The following is a 21,409-nucleotide window of genomic DNA, read 5'->3' on the forward strand; positions in this document are numbered from 1 at the left end:
CATTTCTACCCGAGGGGAACACCTGATTGCTACTGTGGGTGTACATAAGATGAGGGGTACACCTGACACATACATATTTGCTAGGTCTGCACTGCTATGTCAGGTACTCCATTTCAGTCTGTACTGTTGCCTATCATACTGGCTTGAGGCATACCACTGTACTACAGACCTTAGCTTCAAATTACAAGCATATTAGTTTGTGATTTCATAGCCTACCCAACCCACATCACACTGCCTGGCCTGCTGTTATCTGTCTGCATAGGCCTGGGGTGAGGTTACTCATATGCCTCTTCAGAGGGCATGCTACAGCATTTGTTTGTGTTTGTCTAAAATTCTCCTGCTGGCTGTAACTGTTAGATATGTGACCCCCCCAACTGGTATGTGTGAGTGACTTAAGTTGTGTCTGTGCCAGTGAAATGCTGTCATGGCTTAGTGGTTCAGTATTGTGACTGTAGTGCACAGTATCCTGAGTTTGAGCCCTGTCACTGCTTTTTATTTTCCTGCTGGGCAGACCTGACTGGTTAAGGAACAGTAAAGCAGGTGTGAGTGTGTTTACCCAACTTTGCTCAACTTTGCCTGACTTTGTCCAACGTTGCCCAACTTTGCCCGACGTTGCCCGACATTGCGCTGGTTAGCGCGGTGCAGAGCTACACGCAATTGTATTTAAATATGCTCAATACTGGTAAAATGTGCTTAGCAGTGCTTTATATTGCTAAAAATAGGGCACTCATGCCTCAGGTGGTGCTGCAGGGCTGCCTATGTTGGATGCACATAGTACACTCCCTATACATATTTGAAAATAGGTAGTGTCAAGTTAGGCATCCCTTTTACTGTATGTGTGAGTCAGAGAGAGGTGTCATTTCCAGGGTTCCTACTGAGTCAGTGTATGTGCTATGCTTTGCCTCTTTGCCAAGGCCAGGGCATACTGGGCATGCCTCCTTCTGCCTACTGGGGCAGGCTCAGGTTGTTCCTCCTCCGAGTCATGCTGTGCCTGTGCAGGCCTTGGCAATGGTGGGGGGCTGTTTGGCCCTGCCCCATGCTGTTCCTGCTGCACCTGTTTCTGCAGGATCATATTGTGTAGCATGGCATATACCATAATTTGGGTACATGTAGTTGATGAGTACTGCAAGGCTCCACCAGATGTGTCCAGGCACCAGAACCATGACTTGAGCATCCCAAACACATGCTCAGTTATCTTTCTTGTTTGTGTGTGTGCCTCATTATGGAGTTCTTGTTTGGGTGTGTGCGCATTTCTGATGGATGTCATCAGCCACGGCTCCAGGGCGTGTCCAGCATCCCCCACTAGGTGACCATCAGGGATGTCCCCACTGACAAATCTCTGGTACAGCTGCATCAGATGCCAGATGTGGGAATTGTGATAGCTTCCAGGGCAGCCAGCACACACATTCATTATTATGCCCTGGGCATCGCACATGACTTGGCAGTTGATGGAGGGGAAGCCCTTGTGGTTGATGTAGGCCCTACCCCACTCACTGGGTGGTGCTTTGATGCGTATGTGCGTGCAGTCTATTGCACCCACTACCTCGGGGTATTCTGCTATTTGGTGGAAAAGATGCATATTGCTGACCAATGCCTCACGGGAATTGGGGAAATATATGTGGTCACCGACATGTGTTGACGTGGCATCCAGGAACTGGTGGAGTACCCTGGATGCTGATGCCTGCAAAATCCCCATCATATCACCAGTTGGTCTCTGGAAGGTAACTGTAGCTAATATTCTTATGCCAGCACATACCTTGATATCCACTGGGATGGGTTCCCCTCTGTTGGTTCTGTGTGTGAGGCGTGGCTGGCACAGCTCAACAATTTGCTGCAGGAGGTCTCTATCCACCCTATAGCGCTCCACTATCTCCAGCTCATGTAGCCCCTGGTAGGTTACCCTGGGTCTGTACACTCTTCTCTGTCTCCTCACTGTGGGTTGCTCAGCAGCATTCACAACATCACCACCCTTAGCACCTTGCACATGTTGGGTTATGATAGCAAGAGCAGCCAATAACATTTTGTCTGACTTAAGCTTTTAAAGCTTTCCCTCTTTGTATACTGCAGTGTTGTAGAGTTCTTGGGAAAAAAAACAGGGGGCATGCTGTTTGCAGAGTTTAAAGTGCTGGGCTGTGCTGGGTTAGTCTGCTACCTGTGTAATTGGCTGATTCTGATATATTTCACCTGGCAGCTCTGCTAGTTCTCCTTGGTTAACTTCCTACTACTTCTTTTCCCTTTCTGTTTCTGCCCGTGGCAGTACCACGCAAACATGTGCACATGCGCGCACATGAGCACACATGCTGTGTGCATGTTTGCAAGAAATTTCCGATCTTTTAACAGTGTGCACCTTTGGTTTCAGGTTTTCATATAGGACAACTGTAGGCACGCCTCTTGCAATCCTGAATAACACAGGGCAAACACAAGCCACTGTGCTCCAATTAGCTTACAGCCTTTCTGACATGCCCCGTCATGATGTCACCTATATTCTACTCTACTACTCACCTACTCCTACACGTACACTCTTGGGACATGGCTCACATCCTGTGGAAAATTGGGATTCACTATCCTTATCCTCATTTGCATAGGATTGCCTACTAATGCAGGTTACATCTCTCGCACTGAGCTCCCCCCCCCCTTAGCAACCCCTACTCAGTGGCCATGTTGTCTTCAACCTGCCATTCACCTGCATGACAGGATAAGGTTTTTAGTGAAAATGCCTATTTTGGCTACTTTTAAATTATTTTCTTGTTTTTTAAAGCGCCGCACATTTGCACGGTGCTGCGCTATGCTTAAACATTGGAGATCGGGGGAAAAAAAAGTTAGATTTTAATAATTTTGAACATTTATAAATGACAATGGCCTTATATTTGGCCATTGGCATGCTTCCTCAACTGTATGCATCCTTTATTTGGAGCTGTCATAGCTCTATTTAGCTATTTGCAGAACGGTACTCCGTTGCTAATAGAGTACATTTCTGCAGATAACACTAATCTTCCACGGGCAGGTTAGTGTTTCCTGGATTGCAAATTTACCTCATTTGCATAGCTTTCAGCAGCAAATGAGGTAATTTGCATACCATGACTCTGTCCGTGCAAGAGTAGCTTTAGCAGCTCTCATGCACGCCCCTGCCAGCTGTACCTGGATCGCATGGCAGACATATTGCCGCAGTGAGCTCCTACACTCTTCTTGCACTCCGCGCAAGCTTTTGTAAATCCGGCCGATGGTTTTCTGTAGACTGAGCAGGTAGAAATTCATTATATGAAAGGAACAGCCAGCTATGGCCATTGGGGACCCCTGATAAGAGGGGACACAAGGGCAAATGCCTCATTTGACCCCTTATTTTGGCCTTGAGGTATACAAGGGTGGATCAAGGTATTAGGGTGCTGGGCTGTACCAACTCCAACTTCAGCTTTAGTTTAAATTTTAACTTTATTAACATTCTTAATTACAATGCACCAGAATAGTAATTGAATAAAAATTGACAAAAAGTACAAAAAAAAGATTATATAGGAAAGTGCTAAATAAAATGTAGTTATCCCATCTCATTATTTGCCATACAAAACAAATGTGCTTTAAATGTCCTTATGAAGACCACCAGTGACAGTGGTAGCAAATTCCAGTGATGAGGTGCCAGATTAATTTTAAACACACTTTTTATTTATTTATTTATTTATTGCTTTCTGACTACTGACCCAGACCTACCTATTCCCTTAACAACACTGAAATTCAACAAGTTACACCAAACTACTTGGGTTCACTAATGACGATAATCTAAAATTTGACTTACATGCATGAATAGTAAACAAGGGATCTGCTGCAGGTCCTTGCATGCTAGTAGCTCAGGACACACTTGCTCACTGCCAGATGCTAAAAACAGTGTTTGAACTCCCAGTAGCCCATCTCCCATTTCTACATAGCCCTTTCAATACCTGCCCCTATAAAACTGTATAACCCTACCACAGCCCTAACTCTAACCACAAAACTCCCACATTGGTCCAAACCCAAGTCCTCACTCCCTTACCCTAAATCTCTACTTCTCTTCACTAACCATCACTTATCCTAAAGCCCCAAGTTGCTCCATAAACCTAAAACTCCTCCAACCCCTAAACCTAAATTCCCCAATCACTCCCTAACCTTAAAACTTCCCTCCTGCTCCCAAAACCTAAAATTCCCTTCCTACTCCCTAACTTTAAAACTCCCTTCCCATTCCCTAACCCTAAAATCTCCTTCTTACTCTCTAACCCCACAATGCCTCTCCAGCTCCTTCCTTACTCATATTAGAGCTCGAGCATGAGTGGAAACCTGCACAAGCTACAGGATGCTCAAGTTCATGCTTCAAGGCAGTAATTTTCAAGTGATTGGGGCTCAATCACTTCTAGTAGACCTGTAAAAAAACATAGCAGAAACCCAGAAGTCTATAATACCCAAATACATTTCTCATTGAGTATAGCAGAAAAAATACGTTGTCTGCCTACCTACTTCCAACACTACTTTATGCTTCACCTGTAGTCACTAATCTACACTCCAGCATGAATAACAAGCTACTGCAAAGTCACAACAAACATTGCAAAATCTGCATACAATCTCCCTACAGGTCTCATAATCGTATAGCTCTCCTAAAAATTCAAATGGCTGGAACTACATCAACTCAGCTAGACAAAACTATTTATGTCACACAATCTAGTTTATAAACAAACCAAATGTCCCAATTTAAAAATATCCTTATACTATACAGGCCAACAAGATGTGTGTGTGTGTGTGTGTGTGTGTGTGTGTGTGTGTGTGGTGGGTTGCACTGCATGAGTTTGACAACAGTAAGTTGGAATACATTACTCTGATCATTATTTTCTTTGTTCATTTGATTATATTTAGACCTCTAAGCTGTACACAGTCATTGAGGTAACTGTAAGCAGTAGAACTTCTCACACATAAATGTGTGTGTGTGTGTGTGTGTGTGTGTGTGTGTGTGTGTGTGTGTGTGTGTGTGTGTGTGTTTCATTCTATATGTACTCATTTATTTATCCATCCATCCATTTGATCATAAGCAGACCTCTGTGGTATACATCACATATTATAGATACTGTTAAGGAAAAAAATTGGAAATGTAGTCTAGATAGTGACTAAATGACTAATGCTGGGGAAGGTGGTTACAGACATTTTCTCAACTTTTTCAAGTAGCATGTCTACATATTCTTCACAACAGACTGGTATACCATTAAATCTGTCTGAACAACAATTTCCTCTCTGAAAAAGATCCTCAAGTAGTAGGTCACTTTATGAAGTAGCCAAGCCCTAGATGAGCTAGGTTACTGTTGATTTTAACTGTATATTATTTTCCTTTATAGCTATAGAGTCCCTCAGTATATGTGCCAACAACCCTGTCAGCCTACCTAGGTTTGATTCAATATCCAGTTCTGAGTGCAAAGCTTTCTTCAGTTCTTATTCATGGCTTCTTCCATTCTAGCTTGAACTCAACCCAAGCAAACAAACAAATTTATTTATTTGAGTGCAGTTTTTAGCAGGATTATCCATATAAAGTTTTTTTTTTTACCCAGTGCTCTAGACATTGTAAGGTGCAGTTCTGTCCATGATCACTGGTTCTAACTCCTATATCTAATCAGTAAAGTAACAATAACTGGTGGGCATGGAGGACTGACTCCAGCTGTCATTTTATCACAATTTCATCATATTTAAAACATCATTGCTTTGACTTGGCAGAACTAGTGTTTGTTTGACTGAAACATGTTGTGATGAATATATCAGGAATACCTTGTTGAGAAAAATTGAATTCAAATTTGTTATGACAGTTTGAGAAGAGCAACAGTTTGAGAGATGATTTTTAGGGATGCCCCAGATTTTGACTCAAATGTTAGCTCTGTCCCTCTTAATCCCCCTGAAACTAATGAGTAAGAAGCTGAGATCCCTCATAAAATCCTCCAAAGCTAGTTACGAAAATAAAATTGCCAAAGATTCCAAAGACAACCACAAGGCATTCTATAGCTATGTCAAGAATCTAAATGGCAATGCTCAGCTCTGCTCTGAGCTGCAACACAATGGCATTAAATATACTGATCCCAAGGATATTGCCAATATCCTGGCAGATCGATTCAGTGCCAACTTCACCCCCTAAAGGGCCCATCTCAATACTGAAAGATTGCCAAATTCCAGTAATAATGGCCACATAGGTAAAAACCGCACTCTCCAAAGCTAAGAATACAGCATCCATGGGACCAGACGACATCCCGGGCTATGTACTACATGAACTACAAAATGAACTCGTACCTCACCCAAGTGTCATGTTTAATCATAGCCTTACCTCAGGTTTCATGCACACTGAGTGTTGCACAGCTACAGTTATCCCACTCCACAAGGGGTGTTCCACCTTGGATCCTGGAACTACCACTCCATCAATCTGATGAGCCTGATCTACAAGACCATGGAACGTATTATCATGGAACTTATAAACAAAGACATTGGCAACCTTCAAACACTGGACCCCAGTTTGGGTTCGTGAAGGGCCGATCTTGTCTTCTGAACCTGATTGACTTCTTAGAATATGTTTCCAGAGCTGTAGATGAGGGTAAGGCAGTCCACACAGCCTATCTGGACCTCACCAAGGCCTTTGACACCATTCCCCTACTCTGGAATAATAGATAAACTTACTAAGCTGGGTATTAATCCCTACATCACTCCATGCGTTGCCAACTGCTTACTGACAGAACCCACATTGTAAAAGTAGCCGACTCCAAATCCAGCACCAGACAAATGACAAGTGAAGTACCTCAGAGTTCAGTCCTGGGACTGCTCTTGTTTGGCATCTACTTCTCTGAAGTACAGGTCAACACTAAGGGACTCTGGCTAACAAAGTTCGCAGATGACTGCAAACTAGGAGCCATTATTGAATCCCCAAATGATGTGAATATTCTACAAAAGGGCCTTACAGGAACAAATGCTTGGTGCCAGAGCCATGGGCTCAAGCTCAATGCCAAGAAATGTATAGTTATCCCCTTTGGGAAAAAACATGTACACGTAAATTAACAAATATGTGGCAGTACACTAAACACCGAAAGTGTGATAAGAGACTTGGGGACACAGGTGGACAGTGATCTCACCTTCGATAAACACATCATTGCAACAGTCAGGAAATCCTTCTATGTGGCACACCTCATCACTAAGGGCTTTTCATCCAGAAAAAAGGAGGTCATTGTCCCACTGTACTCATCCCTCATTAGACCCATTATAAAATACAACACCCTGTTTGGTATGTACCTCTTAAGACATCTGCAACAGCTGGAAAGGCCACAGAAATACCTCACTAAATGAATCACAGGCCTAAAGAAGATGCCCTATGCTGACCATCTAAAAAAACTCCAGTTATACTCTGTCACATATCGTCGACTCAGAGGCGATCTGCTTGACATACAAGGCCATGTCAAACCCAGAGCTGTTGGACATGCTACACTTAAAGAAATCCCAATCCCTCAGAGCCACACGCTCCAGGGATCTAAACCTTGTCATCACAATGAACAAAACATGCTGTGGGATAGGTTCCTGACCCAGAGACTCACCAGACTCTGGAATAGATTGCCCATACATGTCAAGCAGAGTGCCTCATTGGCCCTCTTCAAAAAGAATCTTGACGTTTGGATGGGAGATAGGAAATTCACCCCGGGGATCATGTCAGTTGCCCTGCTAGACAGGGGTCCAGGGAAGTAAATATTGTGGGAAGAAATAGCCAGGGAATTGTTATGGCTAGGCTTGTATAGGCCCAGTACCAACCTATGACTTTTGGAGAAAAGGTGATGAGTTACATTTAATAAATGATGACGATAATTAGAGTTATACTTTCCTTTTACTTCACAAAATGTACATTAATTCACATTCTTGTATTCTGTCAATTTCCCAAGTTAATAGTGCTAATATTTTAAAAGTGTCCCTGATTGCACCTGAGTATATCTAGATTTGTCCCTGATTCTGATGAGATTTGTTCCTGATACATTGAAAGCTATGGAAGAAGTATATTTTAGCTTGGTATCTTCAGGCTATTCAGAATAGTAAAATATATCTAAACTGATTGTCCTTGAAATTAAGTTAAGTTTTAAGTACCCTTGCTCTACTGTCTGTTTGGAATTTTGTGAGGTGCTATTATATCTTCAGAGCTGCTTTTGTGTGGCATGTTAGAGATTGCTTTCATTGTCTTCAGTCCAATCTCTTTGGCATTTTCAAGCCAACATATAATGTCATATGTCCTTTCTTTACATTTAACAGTTTTCATGTTCTCTCCAACATGAGATTATGTGGCAGGTTTGGTGAAATCATTGTGTTGCATTTGAACATCGGTCCCTGTGATTAATGAATTTCTACATGTGAGGTGTCATGGAAATTAATTGGTAATAGAACTTTATGTTGTCACATAGCTAAAGTCATTCTCAGTATTAAGAGTACAATGGACCTGTCAGAGTTTGAGCTTATCTGTACTACAGGTTTGACTCCAACTTGTTATTCTGATATATACTTGTGAGACAAGGTTCTTCTCAGTTAGTCACTTTAAACTGAAAATAACAAAGCAAGTGGTTGGGGAGGGATTGACATTTTTTCTTTAAGTTTTATGTCTTTGTTATTATGATAAATTAATTTTTGTGTCTACATTTGTACTTGATTAAGTAGTTTGTGCAATCAGAACTAACAGTTTTGTGTTAAGAGGTGTTGGGTTTCATGGTATTGCAGTTGAATCTATTTAACTAACTCAGATACCTGAAAAGAACTATCTTTCTAAAAATAGCTCTATCATGCATTCTGAAGAGTAAGAATAATGCTGGATAACTGCATAGCAAGTTCAGTACTGCATGACCAGTTGCCTGTGTAAAATTATAACCATGCTCAAAGCTGACACTGCTGTAATATAGCCCAGCTCCATTCCAGTTACTCTTGCCCATTCAGTTGCATGCTGCAGCTTCCCCCTTAGATTAAAGTCTCCAGTGAGTATTGCCAGATTGAAGGGACATTTTCTCCTTGCACTGCAGTTCTAATTATAATTTATATTCAGCTTTATAAAATTTCCAAGTAACATGCTGAAAGTAGCAATCTCTGTGATACCCCCACTTGTAAAAATGTTTCTTATCCAAAAAAGACCTGCTGCCTGACAACAACTATCTACTTGTTTCATGGGGAAGACATGATCAAAGTAAAAAGTGAACAGCAAACAAGAAACAAGCTCAAGATAAATTGCTTAAAGTATTACTGCACAAGTTATGGACCACACATGAGAGACACATTCTATTTAGTTTATGAGTAAAGCCTGCAAAGATGACTGCAAGTCTCCAACAAATGTAATGAGCTTCTGAAAATACTGTAATCCTGTCCTTTATTACAAATACTGTCATATGCATTTCAATACCTAAGGCTTATACGTTATCTAGTTATGTAAATATTCTCTGCATGGCAACAACGAAAAGGCTTTTAATGTTGGTAATTCTTTAACAGTATGCTTATTAAAGCTTACTTACATCTTACAATCTCCGACAAGCTTACTTGATGGTCATTAAAGCATTGCTACTTAAACACAGCAACAGGGCACTGTGACAGCATGCATTTTCTGAATAATAAGAAGCATCAATCAACAGTGTAAAAATATGATAGAAAACCAGAACATTCTGCAAAATCAAGGACAGATGAAAAGCCATGGTCATACTTGTGGTCTACCTTGGATGGGGGAATACTCTGCACACTTAACTGCATAACTGCTCCTTGCCTTGCTTGGACACATCCAGAGCCACTACAACAACAACAACAAGTATATCACAATTTGAAATGTCTCTGGCTGATGGTAATGGCTCTGACACTCATACATCTTAACCTCAGAGCAAGAAATCTAGATAAAGCCATACACAGAAGTAGGACACAGGCCCAAAAATAAGGACAATTGTTAAATATTGCTCTTATAAACTTAGAAAGATAATAGAATAGTAGTAGGTCTTGCATTAGTACGAATTTTCTGAAGGGTATGAAATCTGAAACTCAAATGTCTACCATTATTTTCTAACTTCAATCTTTAATGATTTGCCACTAATTTGCCCGAAGACCACAATTTTATGAAAAACAGCCCAAAAATGTGATGCAAAAATATAAAATTACCACACAATACAGCTGGGATCCTGTCAAAGAAGGGAGACCTTTTTTAATATTAGTACTGTTAACTTGAGCAGCTGACAAAATAAGAGCATCTACATGCATTTCTGAAATAAAAGCAAACTATAACTCTGATCATTACAGTTATTTATAATTGTAAACCCTCCACGTTTTCTCCCAAAATTGCCATTTTGCGGAGGGATTATTAGGGGGAGAGCAACATTTTGAGCCAAAATTGGGGACGGTTGAGAGGTTTGGATATTCCTAATTCTATAAAGTGATTTATTTGCACATACCTCTCAACTTCTTAATGCAGGAAATCTTGACAAGGCCAAATATATTGGGGGAACATACAAACAGTACTAAAAATTGCTCTTGTATAAACTTAAGACAGTTGATAGAATAACAGGTCTTGCTTTAGCATGCATTTTTCTGAAGGTTATGACGTCTGAAACTCAATGTCTGTCATTATTTAGTGACTTCATTCCTAAATGATTTGCCAGAAAATCACAAATTTTGTGAGGAACAAACCAAAAATAAGAAGCAAAAATCTATTCATTCTGCAAAAATCTGGATAGTTAATGAGGTATAGTTCAGCCGGAGCTGGATAAGTTTGCTGCCCTTTCCCCCTCACAAACTCATGGTCGAATGGAGCCCCCCCCCTGCAGCCATTCCAATGTCACATTCCTTGGTTATTTCACCCCATTTAGCATAAACACTGTAATGTGCATACTGCTTTATGTCTGCAATGATTTGGATTTCATTTGAAAGTTTTAATTTGCATTTTACAGCACAAACCCTAATAGATATCTGATAAACAAAGCAATGCAGTCTCACAATGAAAATAGACTTAGCATTAAAACTTCTCTGATCTTGAAGCTGACATTCATTGAAACTGCATTAAAACTTCTCTGATCTTGAAACTCACATTCATTGAAACAGCATTGAAACCCACATTCAAAGAAAATACATTTTGCCAGTGGCAGAGAAAGATTAGCTTTGGGCTGTTTTCAAATCATAGGCCCCTTGAACACGAAAAATACACATGCTCTTTGATACACCTTCCTGACCTTGTGCAATACAGTACAGTTGTTAGACGACATTTTAAATGTATTGTTTTGAACATTTTTCCAGTAAACAATGAAACAAAATGCATGCACCAATAATGTCAAAACTGCCCAGTTCAGAACATTTGCATCATAAAAGTCTACTCAGACTTTTGCAGTCCACCAGTATCAGTAAATATGCACAATCTCTGAAGAAGTAAAAGCCATCTAAATAATTCCACATTAAAGAAATCTGTAACTAATGAAGAAGTTGCTACTAGCAAACAACTTTATATGTCATTGTTTCATCTACAAATAAAGTGCCTGTTGCCCTTGAGGAATAAATTGACTATGTAGCATTAAAAAAATGATAAGCTAGTAATATCGCAATAGGGAATGGATGACAAACTGATAAAAGGTTCATAGTTACTAGGTACCTTTGTCAAAAAGGACTGCAGCATCCATCCCCTTTACAAGGCAGTACAGTATCAGCAATGCATCTACCTACTGTGGGAGTAGAACCCACACCCTTCTGCATCAAAAGCAAGTACCTGTTGTGCTATTAACAATGCAAGCAGACTCAGCATAAGCAGCACTAAACTTTTGTTCCCCTGCAGCTCTTAGCTCCATGTAAAATTTACTTGGCACTCAGCTGTATCTCTGAACTTTGCAGCACAAGAAATCTGGAAAAAGCCAAAATTTATTGGGGGGGGGGGGCAAAAGCCCAAAAACCAGGGACACATTTTAAACTGCTTGTATAATGTTGGAAAGTTGCTAGAACAAAATGCTGTGTTACCACCATACATTTCACTGCCAAGTCTTGAACCCAGGAGACCCTGTGCAAAACAGTCAGAGCAACATACCACTATGCCAAATCAGCTGTTTTGTGAAAGAGAGGAAGACTGAAACTTAAATAGCTACCCTTTAGTGAATTCAGTTCTCACCATAGCTCTCAACCTCATAGCAAAAAGCATGTGGACAAAGCCAGTAATGGGGGAATACAGCCCCCAAACATATTCAGTGAATTCAGTTCTCACCATAGCTCTCAACCTTAGCACAAAGAATCTGGATGAAGCCAATAATGGGGGAATACAGTCCCAAAAATAGGGACAAATTTCAAATACCCATGTTATAATCAGAAAATTGCTGAAATAAAAGGTTTTTTTTACTATGTACTTTCTGAAGAATATGAAGTCTGAAATTCAAATGCTTGTTATTTTTATTTAACATTTGTTAACCAGGAAAGTCTGACTTGAACAAAAGCCAATTTTCAGCAGAGCAAGGACAAACACTCCAGACATATGTCTTTATAAGATGGGAGGACATGCAGACTCCACACAGAAGGCACCACAGCCAAGAATCAAACGAGAGAACCTGTAGCTGTTAGGCAATAATGCTACCAGTGCACCACTGCTGCACTACTGACTTAGCAAGTTAAAACAAACACACAGAAACCATAGATTTTATGAGGAACAGAACAAATATGAGGCAAAAATCTGCAAACTTTTTACAAATGGTGGTGGGTAGGGAATTTAGGCCCTTGTCACTTGCACCCATGGTACAGGGTTCAAACCTGAGTATTCTCTACCCACCACCATGTGTTCTCTAGCCACTAGTGTATAGCAACTGGAGCATTTTACAGACACACACACACACACACACACACACACACACACACACACACACACACACACACACACTGCAGTCCTGAGTCAACTTTACTTGAATAATCCGCAGCAGCGGTGGATTCACACACCTTAATCCGGTCGCAGCAGCAGAATAAATGGCTGGTTTCTCCTTAGCCTGCCCATGCAAACTAATGCTAATGGCTGGTTTCCTGATTCTGTGAGAGTAGGCTGGGGTTTCCTGGTTCCACAGAAGTAGGCTGCAGGCTCCAGCCTGTGGGTGATGCAGTCCGGTGTTCTTCTGTTCTGTGCGGCCATAACAGCACAGACTTCTGGGGCTGCATGACAGAAATGCCTTTCTCCCCTATCTGGACTGCCTAACACAGCAGTCTGTAATTCTGTGAGTACCAGGAACTCCAAGCACACATGCATGGAGTTTCGGGACTTGTGATTTTTTTTTTTATTTTGTATTTCATTTTTTTTTTTTCTTCTACAGGTGGGGGGGGGGGCTGCACTCCTATAGCATGAGCTGCCCCTGCTTGTATTCCATCTTCTTGTTATACATTTCCTTGAGATTGCAAGTATTGTCCATACTAGATACATATTTGACTCATTCAAATGAGGACCTTTGTATACATTTAATAATACTAGAGCTTTAGATAATTTAAATGATTCATTAAATAAAGCTAGTAAAAAGTTTTTAATGCCATTCCAAAATGGCTTAATTTTAACACAGTCAAAAACATGCAATTCCAATCTGCATTGTATATTTGCTCACACCTCCAACATATTCCCTTTGTGGAAGAATTAATTTTAGTAATTCTATCTGGAGTTAAGAATGCTCTGTGCAAGCATTTCCAATTAAAAACTTTCCAGTATTGTATAAAAGATGCATGTTTTATTGATAATAAAATATTTGATTTAATTTCTTCATTTAGCTGTAATGAGTGTCCTTTTGTTATATAATTCCAATATGAGGATTTGGATGTTGTTTTATAATTTATCAATATCTTGTAAAATTTCGAAATACTATTTCCCATGTCATAATCATTATATATGATTTCATATAGGTATTTTGTAAGTTTAGGTATTTCTTTAAATGAAGAATTACTAATTATTCTGCATAAATCTTGTGAATACATCAGAATGCTTTGCATAGTTAGCCATCTTGTTGTGGAATTTTGTATGTTGTTTCTATTGTTTGCATAGCCAGAAATTTTAGTTCTTTGATACATTGAAACTAACAAGCAAATCCTTTCTGTTCTCAGGAATTAATTATTTCTCTGTATATTTTATGTGCATAGCTCTTTGTAACTATGAATGGTGTTAAAAGATCAAACCAGATTTTTAAATCTATATTTGCATTAATAATTTTCCTAAATGAGTCAATGCAATAATTAATCATATGAGTTTTAGTGGGCTTAGTTATGTTATATTGCATACTAATAGATAATGCATGCCATGGAAAATTGTTTTTATCTGTTATTTGAAATTTTTGTTGTAAATCAAATTCATTTATTGATATTAAAGTTAGTAATTCTTTCCAATTTGCAGAATAATTTGGATTTATCCAATCTGAGAATGTTTTAGATATTGATGCTTTTACACGTGTTTCTATATCAGGAGAGTTTAATCCTCCCTGTTTCCATGGTCTGAGATGATGTATTAAAGCTATTCTGTTTCTTTTGGGAAACTCTAAAAAATGTATTAGGCATGAGTTTACTTCTTTGAGTATATTCCTTCCTGGTAACAGTTGTATTGCGAAAGCTGTATATAAAATCTTGGGTAGTAAAACCATTTTTATTAACTGTAGTCCATCTTCAAATGTTAATATTATTTTGTTCCACTTTTCTACAGAGATTGTAATTGCATTGATGATATTATTGTAGTTTTTTAGCCTAATTCATTATTATCCTTGCATAACTCAATTCCTAGATATTTTAAGGTAGATTCTTATTTCCCAATAATGATTCCCCTTTGTCTGCAATTCTTTTTTTTTTTAATTTAAAAATAAAAAAGTTGATTTTGAGCATTACTTTAGAATGGTATTGTTCATAAACATCTACTCCTTTTATGTTTGTATTGTTACATAATGAATCTACCAATATTTCAATAACCAAAGCAAACTGAATTAGTGACATGGGACATCCTTGTTTAGTACCCTTTGTTATATGTATAAACTCAGATGTGACAGGACCTAGCTTAACATACGCTAAATTATTTGTATATATATATATATATATATATATATATATATATATATATATATTTATTTATATATTCTTTAGTAGATGAACAAAGACAGAATTCAAGTAACACCAGAATTTTAAATAAATAGTCCCAATTTAGGGAACCAAAGGCTTTCTCTATATCTAAGCCAATTATGAGTGTTTCTTTATTTTCTTTATTAACATAATCTATAAGAGAAATTATTCTTTTAATATTGTCATGTGTTTGTTTATGATATATAAATCCAGTTTGAACATTATTTATTTTTTTGGATAGTGGTATTTTCATTCTGTTAGTTAATATTGTCATAAATATCTTATAGTTATTATTTAATAATGATATAGGTCTATATGAGGTACAGAGGTTTGGGGATTTATTTTCCTTTAGGATTGGTGTAATTAAGGAATATCTCCAAGAGGGTGATATTAAAGCTTGTGACTGAATTTCTAATAGAGTTTTATGGAAGAAGGATAGTATCTTTGAAGGAAAAAGTTTATATATTTCCATAATTATGCCATCTATACCCAGAGCTTTATTATTTTTATCCTCTTTTATTGTATCTGTAATTTCTTTGTAGGGTATGGGTGCTTACAGATCTAGTTTTAAATTTTTTGGTATTTTTTTTTTATATTATAACATTTTTCGTCTAGATTTAATTTATCGATATGTATATTATCTTTTTGGAAATGTTCCATGCAATGATTTCTATAGGCATCAAGAATGTCACCTATATCTGAGACATTTTCCCCTTTCTTTTCATGGAAGATACTTTTAATGTTATTAGCTTTTGATTGTATTTTGATTCTTGTAGATAAATTATGTAGATATTTGGGAGAAGTGGCCAAGGTATTCATTTTTATTTTTTCTAAAGCTAAACTAGTTTTATGTGTTAGACTGTCATTGTATTTATTGTTTAATACTTCTACTTTCTTTTTCATCTCCAAATGATTTTGATTTTTTTCTGCTTTTACTGACAAAAGTTTGGATTGTAGATCTAATAATTCAGAATCATAATTGATATTAACTATGTTTAGACAGAATAATAATGACATTTGTACTAGCTGCCAGACACAGCTGCATCCACGCACACCATATCAGGATTGATCAAACAGCACTCATAGCTGTGATACCTGCCATAATTGACATTAACTATATTTCAACAGAATAATGATGCCATTTGTACTAAGAGCTTTCTACTATTATTTAACAAGGATATACATGACATTTCTAAATCATACTTTAACTGAAGAAGGCATTAGTCTCCATGACTGCATTTTTTTTTTGCAAAACACTCTGCTGTTACTGCTATTATATATGATGTTAATTTGTTACATTTGAGTCTGAACTCTGATGAATGGTACCTTGTTGAATTAGTTAATTAATTAATTACTTAAATTATTATAAGTAAAATCAATGAAAAATGAACAAGATAAGTATTCATTGAGTTCAAGTAGGGAAACAGAAACTTTAATGTTTGTATTATATGTTGCTTTGTTTGGCTTATATATAATGTAAATAGTAACCCATCTTGACCTAACTTTGTTTGTGAATAATTATTGGACTCTGAACATTCTGAATAAATCATTACTGTTTCTCAGTTGTTTAAGAAACTCTTCTTTTTTAAAAAATAAAAACAGATGACAAGTGATGTACCATATCAGTTGATACTTTGAGATGTAGTTAAGAGTTATTTTTTTGGGACAGCTATCTTGGAATCAGTTTTTTGTTTCTTCTTTCTAGCATCAGTCCAAGGATTTGTTTCTGTTATTCTTTTAAGAGTAGTGGCCATCCATTCCATTTCTTCTGGGATAGACACTATGTTGTTGTTTTTTGATGAATATACTAGCATCTTCTAAGTCATTACAGGTTCTCATCTCATTGGCAAAAAGTATTTTTGTCTTGGCTGGTAAGGCCAGCTGTGCTTTAATGTTGGTTTATTTCAATACTTTTTTTATTGGCCAGACTGTTTTCCTTTGTTCTTGTATTCTGGAAGAATAATCATTGTCAAACCTTATCAGGCTTGGATTGTATTTTAAGGGTGATTTTCTCCAAGCAGATTTTAATATTAGTTCCTTGTCCTGAAATGAACGAAATTTTATAACTATGGATCTAGGTGGAGTATTTGTTGAGTTAGAAGCAGGTTTCCTCAGTGCTCTATGCTCCCTTTCAATTCCAAATGAAAGTTCCTCTTTCAAGTCTAGAAATTCAGGAATCCAAGTTGTTAAGAATGAAAAAATGTCTTCACCTTCAGTGTTTTCAGGCAGACCAAAGATCCTTATATTGTTTCTCCTTTCTCTGTTTTCTAAGTCATCTATTTTGTTAAGCAACCATGTATTCTGTTTAAACAGAAATTCTTTTTGGAATTCTTCCTCTTTGAGTCTCCCTTCAATGTCATTTGGAGAAGTCTCTATATTTGTTGTTTTTTATGGTGTTGCTGTAATAGTTCCTTTAGAGTATCAGTCTGTTTTTGAGAATTTAATTTGAGGTTTTCTAAGTCATTTTTAAAGCCATCCATCTGCAAAGATAGTTCCTGTAAGGTAGATGTCATCAATTGCAATTCTTTTTTCAAAGCAGCATCTGCGTGATAATTCCTTGAGTTGTTCTTATTCAGTGACTCAATATATCTCCAAGTTACTTGACAGGAAAATTTTTGTACATCTCCACCAAAATTGATATTTATGTAGTTTAGTAGTTTATCTATAGATTTATGATGTTTTAAACTTGAAAATAATAACATTTTCCTGTATTATTATACTAGTTTATGGAACTCTCAAAATTCGCTGCTCTCAGTTGGCCATCTAGGCTCCGCCCCTTCTACTCAGTCTTGATGCCTATACTGTAATAGCTCCAAGGCTGTCCCTTACTCTCAGAATCTTCAATCTGCTGCTCTCCATCTTTCCCTCTTCTGCAGAACTGCAATACTGTATTGTTCACACATTCACTATTATCTCATCATCAACTGTATTTTTGTTTGGCTTGCATAAAATCTAACATCAGTATAACTAGCATTATCTATTTCATTGTATCACCTATTCTGTAATGTAGTGTTCTGTACCATTGCTGCTTGATTTCTGTATTTTGATTCTGCAGCTTTATCATGTTGTTTGTTTTTGGAGCTTTTCTCCCTGGGCCTGTACTGAAAACAGGCTCACCCTGGCCCAGTAGACTTTCTGGTAAACAAATGCAAATAAATAAAAAATAAATAAATAATTATGCAGGCAAGCACTCAGGCTAAGCTATATCATGCATAGAGTAGACAAAATTACATCAGACACAGAGGCATAGCTAGAGTGGGGATAAGGGGCAGCTACCATGGGTACAAGATATCAGGGTGTGAGATCCTCAGCACCAGCATTTAGTTTTTGAATGCTGATACTGCATTTGCCAAAGCACTTCAGAGCTCTGTGTATGGTCTAGTGCAGTACTACCATTCAGAAATGAATACCGTAATGCTTTTTCAGTAGCAACTGTAGCAAACATAGAAAGCTGACAAGTTATATGGGCTGCTGAGTATGATTTTTATGTACAACAGTTGCAGGTGACTCATAGGACATGTAGTTCACATGTTGGCCATGATGACTTCCAGCAATGAGCTCCATGCCACAGCTGTATCATCAACACACAATTACAGCAGTGGGAGTGTCAACCTGCACACCTGCTTGCACATCCTACCATAGGACCTAGGAGTAATGTCTATAGGTACAACTATCTTGAAGTTTCATATTAACTTTTCTACTGCTTCTGTAGTACACACCTGCCTAACAATCTGATAGGTCATGTGTTACATAACTAGTACTAATTTTGTCCCTGTCTCTATCTCTCTTTTTCTTCTTTTTTTTGTTTCTATCCTTTTTTTATATTTGATTTGATATTTGTTGTTTGATGTCAATGTATTTAGGATTCCATTGTACACATCATTTCTGCCATTCTTCCACCTGTACTCTACCTGTCTCTTCCCCTCAGGTGCAATGGATTTGGCCTGGTTGCATCACCTGTGACCTCCGGCAGGTGCTCATCAGAGGGGAGTGGTATTGTTCTTTCTGGTGGCACTGCCACAGTTTCACAGATTGTTACATGGCAGGAGTTGGTGAAAGTGGTAAGGAAATTGGTGGACCAGTGGCTGGCAGCCTGTATCAGCCACCTGGAGAGTCTGCAGGTAGCTCTGAGAGTGACACAGCTGTCTGGCTCTGCCTTTACTACTTCAGGTGGGGGCATGGCCCAGTGGGAAAGGCAAGGGCCCAGTGGGAAAGGCAATCAGTGTGTTGTATAACCTCTCCCTGTGTCTAGTCCAGGCAGTGTGAACAAAGGAGGGTTATACACACCCTATTCCCATCATACTGTTCTACTTTCTTGTGGTTAAACTCCTTCCCCATGTGTTTTGTCCAGTCCTTCCCATCACAATTGCTCTCACGTTGTCTGTATGTCTAAAATTCTAATGTTAAACCCACCCCCTTGTGTGTGTCAGCACCACCCCTGTTAGTAGTTATGTTTTATGTTTGTTTGTATGTTTATATGCATCTAGTTCCAGCCCTCTATCCTCTTTTCATTTCATAGTTGTGTACTAGGCTAATGGCCCTGGAGCCTTTATAAGCCTAGCCCATAAGATTACCCTGGCATCATGCCATCCAACCTTAGTTCCCAGTGCCTCTGTTGAGCAAAGCCACTGGAGTGATCCCTGGGGTGAATTTTCTGTTTCCCATCCACTCATCAAGATTTCTCTTGAAGAGGGCCAGTGAGGTGCTGCTTGATATGTATATGAAGTCTATTCCATAGCATGGGCAGTCCCTGGGTTATGAGCCAGTCCATCCAGGATGTTCTACTGACTGTGGTAATGAGGTTGAGGTCTCTGGAGCATGTGGTGCGGAGTGACTGGAATTTCTTTAGATGTATCATTTCTAACAGAGCTGGGTCAGACATGGCTTTGTAAGTCAAGTAGAGATCGCCTCTAATTAGGCAATATGAGACAGAGAATAGTTGGAGTTTTTTTAGTCTGTCCATATAGGACAAATGTTTAAGGCCAAGGATCCTCTTTGTGAGGTACTTTTGTGGCCTCTCCAGTTGCTGCAGGTGTTTAGTGAGGTACATGCCAAATGGGGCATTGTACTCAATGATTGGCCTAATGAGGGAAGAGTAGAGGGAGACAATAACCTCTTTCTTCCTGGATGCAAAACCCTTAGTAATGAAATCTGCCAAATAGAAGGACTTTCTGACCACAGTGGCATTGTGGTGGTCAAAAGAGAGGTTGCTGTCAAGCTGTGTTCCCAGATCTCTTATAAGACCTTCAGTGTTCAGTGGACTACCATCGATGTGGTGATTCATGGGAATTTACTGCTCTTCACTTACATCATTCTTTTCTTTCCTTTCCTTCTTCTAGGTTTACCTCCACTGTTTCCTATTGTATGATCATGTGCTTGCTGTACCCCTCTTCCTACTTTCCTACACATTGCTTTTCACCCATTTAATGTAATAAAAGTAAGTATAAACATTAATGAAGCTCATTTATTCTAGCTTCCAGTCATTCTTGTAATATCACTATGTAATGCGTATGTACTCACCCAGGCGTGTGGCTGCTGCTTGCTTGCTATTTATCTTTATGTCATTCCTGGCCACAGTTATGAGAAACTATCTGTAACTCACTGTCTTCTGGGCATGCTATTTTTGTAGGAGATGGGATTTAATTTGTACTGCTTGGGCAGTGAAAATCCATTTAGTTAATTGATGATTACCTTCAGACCCCATCAAGTTACAAGTCATACTTGAGGAAGGCTCAGCATGATTGTGGTAGGCATGTTTCTGAATCCTATGGTATGTATTTCTCCATGAAGCAGCATTTTATATCATTTAAAGTAATATAACAAATGTTAGCATTAAACATTGTGAAATATTATATAAAACATCAAGATGAAGTTGTTACAAAATCTTTGCACCTAGAAATAGAATTTAAGTACTTTTTGTGCTTAGGTTCTGCAGCATTAAATTCTGTGACTGTTGAAGTACAGGTTTTTGACACTGATATTGCATTATAATTTTTTAATGGCTTTCACTGAACAGAATAGCATTGTTTAGCCTACACTATCTAGTTACTGTCACTTAGAAGTTATACACCTTTAACCTGAGGGATGTCTATTTTTCACAAAATATACAATACTTAAAAATAAGCAAACACACATTTTCACTACAGTGATTTTATTTTAACAACTTGCATCTCTTGCAGCTTGGATTTCTTCTTCTAAGGAGTAAAAGTCAATAAATTGGCTGCAATTAAAAATAATTACTATATTATCACATCAATGAATTACTATTTTTATCACACCAAACAACTTAAACACTTCCATTTCACTTCACAAAGCATTACTCATTTAAAAGATTTCTAGTATACTA

Source organism: Protopterus annectens, chromosome 3.part0 (assembly GCF_019279795.1).
Source record: "Protopterus annectens isolate FY-2018-M chromosome 3.part0, PAN1.0, whole genome shotgun sequence".
In the NCBI taxonomy this organism is placed as follows: domain Eukaryota; kingdom Metazoa; phylum Chordata; order Ceratodontiformes; family Protopteridae; genus Protopterus; species Protopterus annectens.